Source organism: Misgurnus anguillicaudatus, chromosome 7 (assembly GCF_027580225.2).
Source record: "Misgurnus anguillicaudatus chromosome 7, ASM2758022v2, whole genome shotgun sequence".
In the NCBI taxonomy this organism is placed as follows: domain Eukaryota; kingdom Metazoa; phylum Chordata; class Actinopteri; order Cypriniformes; family Cobitidae; genus Misgurnus; species Misgurnus anguillicaudatus.
The window spans coordinates 8,272,362-8,280,231 of NC_073343.2; the positions used below are offsets into that span (position 1 = coordinate 8,272,362).

General features: G+C 48.1%; 1 pseudogene; it reads left to right on the forward strand.

The window, feature by feature from the left end:
* The first annotated feature begins 4,528 nt into the window (after positions 1-4,528).
* Positions 4,529-6,578, forward strand: LOC141365422 (uncharacterized; annotated as a pseudogene).
* Positions 6,579-7,870: the final 1,292 nt, after the last annotated feature.

Genomic DNA, 7,870 nt, shown 5'->3' on the forward strand with positions numbered 1-7,870 from the left:
AGTTGACATTCGCTTCTCGCAATCTCTACACGGATACAGTTCGGCTGGTTTTTCACTGTTCACTGTGTGTCTTCAGGAGGAATTATCGTCAGATCAGCCTCCGCCTGACGTGTCAGTTGTTATTCCAGCCAGGTTATCTGTGTCTATTTCTTCGTGCATCTTCGAGCCGCCCACGCTCGTGCTTCCTTTTCTTCCCCTCATCCACGGCTGCCCGCCACGAATTTCTCCGTATTTTTCGCTGGAATGTCGCTTTCGAAAGCTTCCGCTACTCCCGGGAAGTCTTCATCACGGGCCTGCCCGGCCGCGTGTGGAGCTTTAATCGCCGCGAAAGATTCTCACGAGTTCTGCGTGGTTTGCTTGGGCCTCAAGCATGCAGATGAAGCTCTGCTTAACCCCGAGAATTGCAGCCATTGCCTTTCACTGCCGAAAAAGCTGCTGCGGCGCCGTCTTAAAGTTGCTGCGACCCAGTGTGGAGACGATGGCCTTTCTGGTTTGGATGAGGGGCTTGGTGAAGCGGACGCACCACCGGAAACATCCAAAGGCGCGTCCTCCCTCAGCTGGGCCGACATGCCCAATCCTGCTTTCCCAGAAGAGGACATCTTCCGGGAAATTGCTGTGTTAGCAGGCGAACCGGCCGGTTCCTGTGACGCTGACGACGCGGACCTTCTTGGGACCTCAGAGGACGAGGAGGCCATCCCGCCCTCTTGTGCTTCCCAGGTTAATCCCACCGCGGCTTTACCCCAGTCCATTCTCCTCGAGGTGTGTGAGCGCGCGGCCGCACGGCTCAAAATCGAGTGGCCGGCTCCACAGAGCGCCACCGACCAAGAGAGGGACATTTATGAAAATAGCTGGGACCCCCTCCCGGCCCAACTTTTTCCCGTTCTTCCTGCGTGGGCAAAACACATGAAGCACTATTGGAACGACCCGCTGGACCTGAAACACGGTCTCGAGCCTTCGATCGCCAGACACCTCAACCCCGTCCAGGGTGGGCTGCTCGCTCCACCAAAGCCGGTCTTGCCGAATAAAATTGACAGTTTTTCTGTGTCGGTTCTGCAGGCCTCTTATAAGTCCTCAGCCCTGGCGGTAAGGACCTTCAACGTTTCCTCTCTCCTTTCCGCCTACCAGGCGGAAAATCGGGATGACTTGGGGGCCCAGCTGTACAAGGGGACTCACTCGCCGACCTTATGGAAGGAGATTCTCACAGTTAACGACCTTGTTCTCCGTAACGCTCGACAGGCCGTCCAGGCTTGCGGGCGTTCTATGGCGCTATCCGTGGCAGGGGAGTGTGCGCTTTGGCTCAACCCGTCGGGCCTTCCCGACAGTGAGAAGAGGCGGATCGCTGGTGCGCCGGTTGAGCCTGGCCAGGCCCTTTTCGGCCCGCCGTGGCTTTGATGCAGCAACGGTGTGATCACAAAAAGAAGGAGGACGAAGCTTTCAAGCTCTGCCTTCCCAGGAAGGCAAACACACGTCAGGTGCCCCCTGCTCGTTTCTCTAACCCCCCTGCTACGGGTCAGAACCCGCATCACAGTAAGGAAAGACCCCGCAACAAACCCCCCCCATGGCAAGGTAACCCACCACCTGCTAAACCCTGGGGAAAACCGCCTCCTGCTGCGGCAGGGAAACCCCCTAACCCGACCCCTAACATCCCGAAATGCAAGCGGCCGGCCTGATGGTCGTCCGTGTGGGGTCCTTGTTCACGGGCCACAAGCCCAGCGGACTCTCTTTTAACCCCAGAGCTTCCGTCCAAGAGACAGAGGTTTCTCACAATGGGGTCGACCACCCCCCTCAAAAGGCTGCCCAGCCCGTGTGTTCGGTGGACATGTGTTCTCCCCCCACGTTCAGGGGGTCAGTTGTGAGGAAATGTACAATGAGCACAAACATTGTTCCCCTCACCTAGGGGTGGGCGGTATGAGCAAAAATTCATATCAAGGTATTTTTCACTCTTCAGCCGGTATAACGGTATTACGGTATGTTGCCATATAAGATAAAACATTTTGGAGTCACACTGTAGTGTGACAAAAGGACAAAAATTGTATTTTTAACCTTATGTTACTAATAAGTGAGGGATTGGACATAGACATGATTTTTTATCTTTTCCCATTTTTTCCTTTCAAAGCGCCATTGTGTGGATGGGTGCACTCATCTTCTTATGCATATTGTCACTAATATGGGAAGTATGAAAGTATGGAAATTAGTATGGTCATTTGCTGGTAGGCTATGTTCCTTATTACAATGTTTTACGCTACATCCAACAACTTTAACGCTGTGTGCTGTGTATATCTTGTGTCTGTTTGATTTATAAACAAATAACAAGATTTTCTTTTTGTTGTTAATATGAACATCTGATGGGAGATGCCATCTCACTTTAAATTATTATTAATCCCTGAACGCATTAATGAATGCAGTTTATTAATACAAGTTAGTTATATTAATAAATGTATTTATTGCATTTAATTTAATTAACCAGCAGATTCACATTACCAAAAACACTCCACTCATACGTTTTTATGCGTAAATATGCACTATGTATTGTTTAATAGCCTCTCTAATTAATAAATCTGCATTAAGAAAACGAAATTTACCATAAAGGCTGTTTTTAATGTGTTTGGTACGTTGCTTGCGTTATCCGCTAAAGCACTCTGAAAGCGCTATTAATTTAACCGTAACTCCTCGACCATTTGCGCTATCAAAAAAAAAAGGAATGGTTCCTAAAAGAAGATACTTTGCACTTTTTGGCAAATTATGGGTTATTACGGTAATTTCTTGCTTTCCGTCCTCGAGCGCGTGCAGGGCGCAGTAGAGAGAGCAGATCTGAGTAAAAAGGGAGTAACACCGTTAAACGACTTTGAAGCCGTGAGGTAAAAAAACTCCTAAATGTATAACACTGTTGACGCGCTGTTGGTGTCTTGGGACTCGACAGCCGACTGTTTAAGTTGATTTTCAATAAAGCAGTGTTGATTTTGTTCGCTTCTGGGTCCTGTTATGTTTCAGAACCTGGTAATGCTTAGGTTAGCCACGGGCTTGTTTCTCGCCAAACTCGCTGTATACAGATCACAACACCTGAAATATAGAATTTGGCAGGATTTGCGTGCACTATTATGTTCATCCTCTTAAAAAAAATGATGATTAAAAATAGATTGAAGTGCGATCGGAGCTTTTTGTTTTGTGTTTCTGTGGACAGCGCATCTCGGCAACGTAGATATGACTTTTAAGACTTGGGTAAACTCCCGCGGGGTCTTGAAAAAATAACATTCATAAAGTTAAATTTAAGTCCTAGGATGAAGATCTGGGCGTTTTAAGGCCATAGATATAACTTTCTGAAGGTTAATTTTTTGTAACACCCCGCGAGAACCCTGATAAGTGCAAAAATAGAATTTAAAATATGTAACTTAACGCCGGTATCAACGGTTTTGCAAAATCCATATCATGGCGTGACACAATACCGGTAATTACTATCATACCGGTTTATTGCCCACCCCTGCCTCACCCAACAAATAAAGGCTTCGGCCCAAGTGTTCCCCAACACAAAACACACAAAAAATACGATAAACACAATAAAACAAACGAATCAAATGAATTCGTTTCAGAGAGAGGACATCTCTCTACAGAGAGAAAATCTCTCTCTGAACCCACGCATGTCGCCCCCTGGTTGTCCGCTAGATGGCGCCATTGCATCACAAATGAGTCAACCGGCCGCTCACCAGTTGAGCTGCGCGTCCCCGGCGCTGGTAGAGACTCATTGGGTCATGAGAACAATCACGCAGGGCTACAGACTACAGTTTGTGAGAAAACCCCCGCTTTTCAGCGGTACTCTCTTCTCTCACACAGAGGAGAATTCCGCTCACATTCTGACAGAGGAAATCTCCTCTCTCCTAATAAAGGGAGCGATTCAGGTGGTGCCCCCGATCTGATAAATTAGGGGTTTTATTCTTGTTATTTCCTGGTTCCAAAGAAGGACAGTTCCCTCCGCCCTATCTTAGACCTCCGATTGTTGAACAAACATTTAAGGAAATACAATTTCAGAATGTTAACCCACGGTTCTCTGGCCCGAGCAATAAAACAGAACGACTGGTTCACCTCGGTCGATCTGAAGGATGCTTTTTTCCACATAAGCATTTATCCGCCTCACAGGAAGTTTCTGCGTTTCGCATATCAGAACATATGTTACGAATTCACAGTTCTTCCTTTCGGTCTCTCCCTCAGCCCTCGGACGTTCTGTCTGTGCACGGAGGCGGCTCTCGCCCCTCTAAGAATGTCAGGTCTACAGATTTTGACATACATAGACGATTGGCTCATCATAGCCGAGTCGAAAGAGAAAGTGCTGTGGGAAACCCACCGTGTGCTCTCTCATATCACGTCCCTGGGTGAATGTGAACAAAAGCAATTTCCCACCCAGTAGGAGTGTGATTTTTCTGGGGTTGGAACTGAACTCGGTCTCCATGCGAGCGCATCTTTCTCAGGAGCGCGTCCGCTTTTTAATGAATTGTGTGTCACAGTTTAGAGAGGGGGAGAGAGTGCAGTATCGTTCATGCCTCAGATTACAGGGTCTTATGGCCTCAGCTATTCAGGTTTTGCCCCTGGGTCTCCTGAGAATGAGACCATTCATGAAATGGGTTTTGTCACTACATTTCAGCCCGTTACGCGATCTCTGTCGCGGTGTCACAGTGACGCGCACCTGTTCGGCAGCTCTGCGCTGCTGGAGGAACGCAGACTTTTACGCACAGGGGACACCCTTGGGAACAGTCATGCTGCGAAAAGTCGTGACGACAGATGCCTCCCTAACGGGGTGGGGTGCAACCCAGGAGGGCAGAACGGTGAACGGGCTGTGGCCAGGCGGTCTCCGTTCAGCGCACATAAATTATTTGGAGCTCCTTACCATATGGAAAGCTCTGAATCATTTTCTGCCGCGTCTGCAGGGGCATCACGTGCTCGTTCGCTGCGACAATACTACAGCTGTGGCATACATCAATCGCCAGGGCTGTATGCGCTCATCGAAACTCCACAATCTAGCTCACAAGCTGTTAGTGTGGATCAAGGGGGGTTTTCTGTCGTTACGCGCGACTCATGTTCCGGGCATTCTGAACAGGGGCGCGGACCTTCTGTCAAGGGGAAACCCTCTTTACGGGGACTGGCGTCTCCACCCGCAAGTGGTGTGTGCGATATGGAGGCGATTCGGACAGGCAACCGTAGATCTGTTCGCCTCGCGCGAAAATGCCCATTGTCCTATCTTCTTCTCGCTAAAGGACTCGGACGCACCCCTCGGGGTGGATGCACTGGCCCACCCATGGCCCGAAGTGTTGCTGTACGCTTTCCCCCCTCTGTGCCTTATAATTCCCACACTGTCCAGAGTGAGAGAGAGAGGCTTGTCTCTCCTTCTGGTGGCACCCAGATGGCCCAAATCTCAGTGGTTGGCAGAAATAATTCCTCTGCTATATGCCCGGCCGTGGCCCCTCCCCCTCCGCACAGACCTGTTGTCTCAAGCGAACTGAGAAATTTATCACCCACACCCGGACAGGGTGGCTCTCTGGGTTTGGCCCATGAGAGGACAAACTTAAACGTGCTGGGATTACACCCGGGCGTAATTGCTACTATTCAAAATGCCAGAGCCGTTTCTACGCGGTCCTTATATGGTTGTAAGTGGCAAGTGTTTGAAAGGGTGGTGTAATGAGCACGATCTCATATCTTATCAGTGCTCGGTCCCTGAGATTTTGCGTTTCTTACAAAACCTTATGGATAAAGGCAGGTCTTTTTCCACAATTAAGGTTTACCTGGCAGCTATTTCTGCTTGTCACGTAGGCTTTGATGGCTCTACTGTCGGGCAGCATCCTTTAATCTGCAGATTTATGAAGGGTGCCCGTCGCTCTTTGCCAGTCATCAGGAAGTCTGTCCCTGAATGGGACCTCTCCATGGTGCTGGACGCCCTGTCTCAATACCCCTTTGAGCCCTTGGGTGTTATTTCCTTAAAGCTGCTGTCTTTTAAGGTAGCTCTGCTCTTGGCTCTAACATCAGCAAAACGTGTTAGCGAACTGCATGCATTTTCTGTACACCCTTCATGCACTAAATTCTCTCTGAATGGAGAAAAGGTTTTTCTGAAACCTAACCCGGCATTTATGCCTAAGTGCTTCCCTGCGTTCACATCGGAGGTGCTGGAGCTGTCCGCTTTTCACCCTCCACCTTTTTCCTCTGCGGAGGATCAGAGGCTTAATGCTCTATGTCCTGTTCGTGCATTACAGACGTATATCGACAGGACTAGAGTTTTCCGGAAGAGTGACCAACTCTTTATCTCATGGACGCCTCCTCACAGAGGGAATCCCGTATCTAAGCAACGTCTTTCACATTAGCTTGTGGACGCGATTGCCTTGGCATACGAATCGAAGGGAGTGCAACCACCTGGGAATATCAGAGCTCATTCTACGAGGGGCGTGGCCACCTCTTGGGCTTTGTTTAGGGGAGTGTCACTGCAGGACATATGTTCTGCTGCGAGCTGGGCTTCTCCCCACACATTCGTGCGTTATTATGGGTTGGATGTTACTAAAACCTCAGTAGCACATTCCGTTTTGGGTGTAGGGTCATCATAGCCCTTCACTGCTGCACACCTTTTTCCTACTGTTGTCTTTATAGTAGAAACAAGCGCATATGGGTTTTTGAGCTCGTTCATGTTACCAAGCATGCATTCACATCTCTGCCCTACTTTGTTTTTGCATTTATGTGTTTCTACAGGGTGTGCTTTTTACATAATTTCTGCCTTGCATGCGCACCACAGCCACTTGTGTGTGTGCGTGGGGCACATTTTTATGGGACGTGTCGGGCACCCCCCCCCCCCCTGTGTTGGGCAATCGGGGAGCTGTCCATGTCTCTCCCATAGGTGGATCTCGAACACGAGATGATGAAAGAGAACAATAGGTTACTTTCGTAACCCCGGTTCTCTGAAACATCGAGTGGAGAGATCCACCAGCTTGGCCCCGCTTGCCGCACGAGAAGCGAATACACTTACTGAGGAGGAGCAGCGCACATTGGCCTTATATGCCAGCAGGTAAGAGGGTGTGGTCTTACCTGGCATTGGCTGCGCGCTTCTGTCTGTCTAGCCAGACTTGGTGCAATTGGATGCTTCTGTAGAGGTCAGGTACGGATGCCCTTCCCATAGGTGGATCTCTCCACTCGATGTTTCAGAGAACCGGGGTTACGAAAGTAACCTATTGTTTTCAGAAAACAGTCTGTGGGCGTGACGTCTGAGGCTAAGACTAATTCGCTTCCTACCCGGCCGCAATTCTCTCTTTCATAATAAAAGTCCTTATTCTCTGATGTCCTCTTGCATCTTTCTTTCCCATTACATATTTTTACAAGATTTAAATAGGATACTTTATGCAACATTAGAAAGACAGGTAGCCAAACCACACCACTAGGAGAGGTGCGTTGTGGCTTGTTTCCGTTGTGTTGTGGCTTTATTTCGTTTTGTTGTGGCTTTATTTCGTTTTGTTGTGGCTTTATTTCGTTTTGTTGTGGTGTTATTTTGTTTTGTTGTGGCTTTATTTCGTTTTGTTGTGGTGTTATTTTGTTTTGTTGTGGCTTTTTCGTTTTGTTGTGAGCTTACGTTTGCTTTTCAAATGTTGCGGTACTTGCCTCAATGGGCCACCGTAAAAAAAACAGCCTAAGAATGATAACACACCATATAATAAAAATAATCCTTATAATTATTTCCTTATAACACAACAATATCCTAGAGAATGTGATGGTAAATAAATAAAATGACTGCATAACTGTGGAAAAGACACAGCTGGATGATCAGTGGCTCTTGAGAAAATGTATGGATTTTTTATTGACACAAAGTTTATGATATAGTGATCAGAAATTTCCGTGTAAATAATCACAA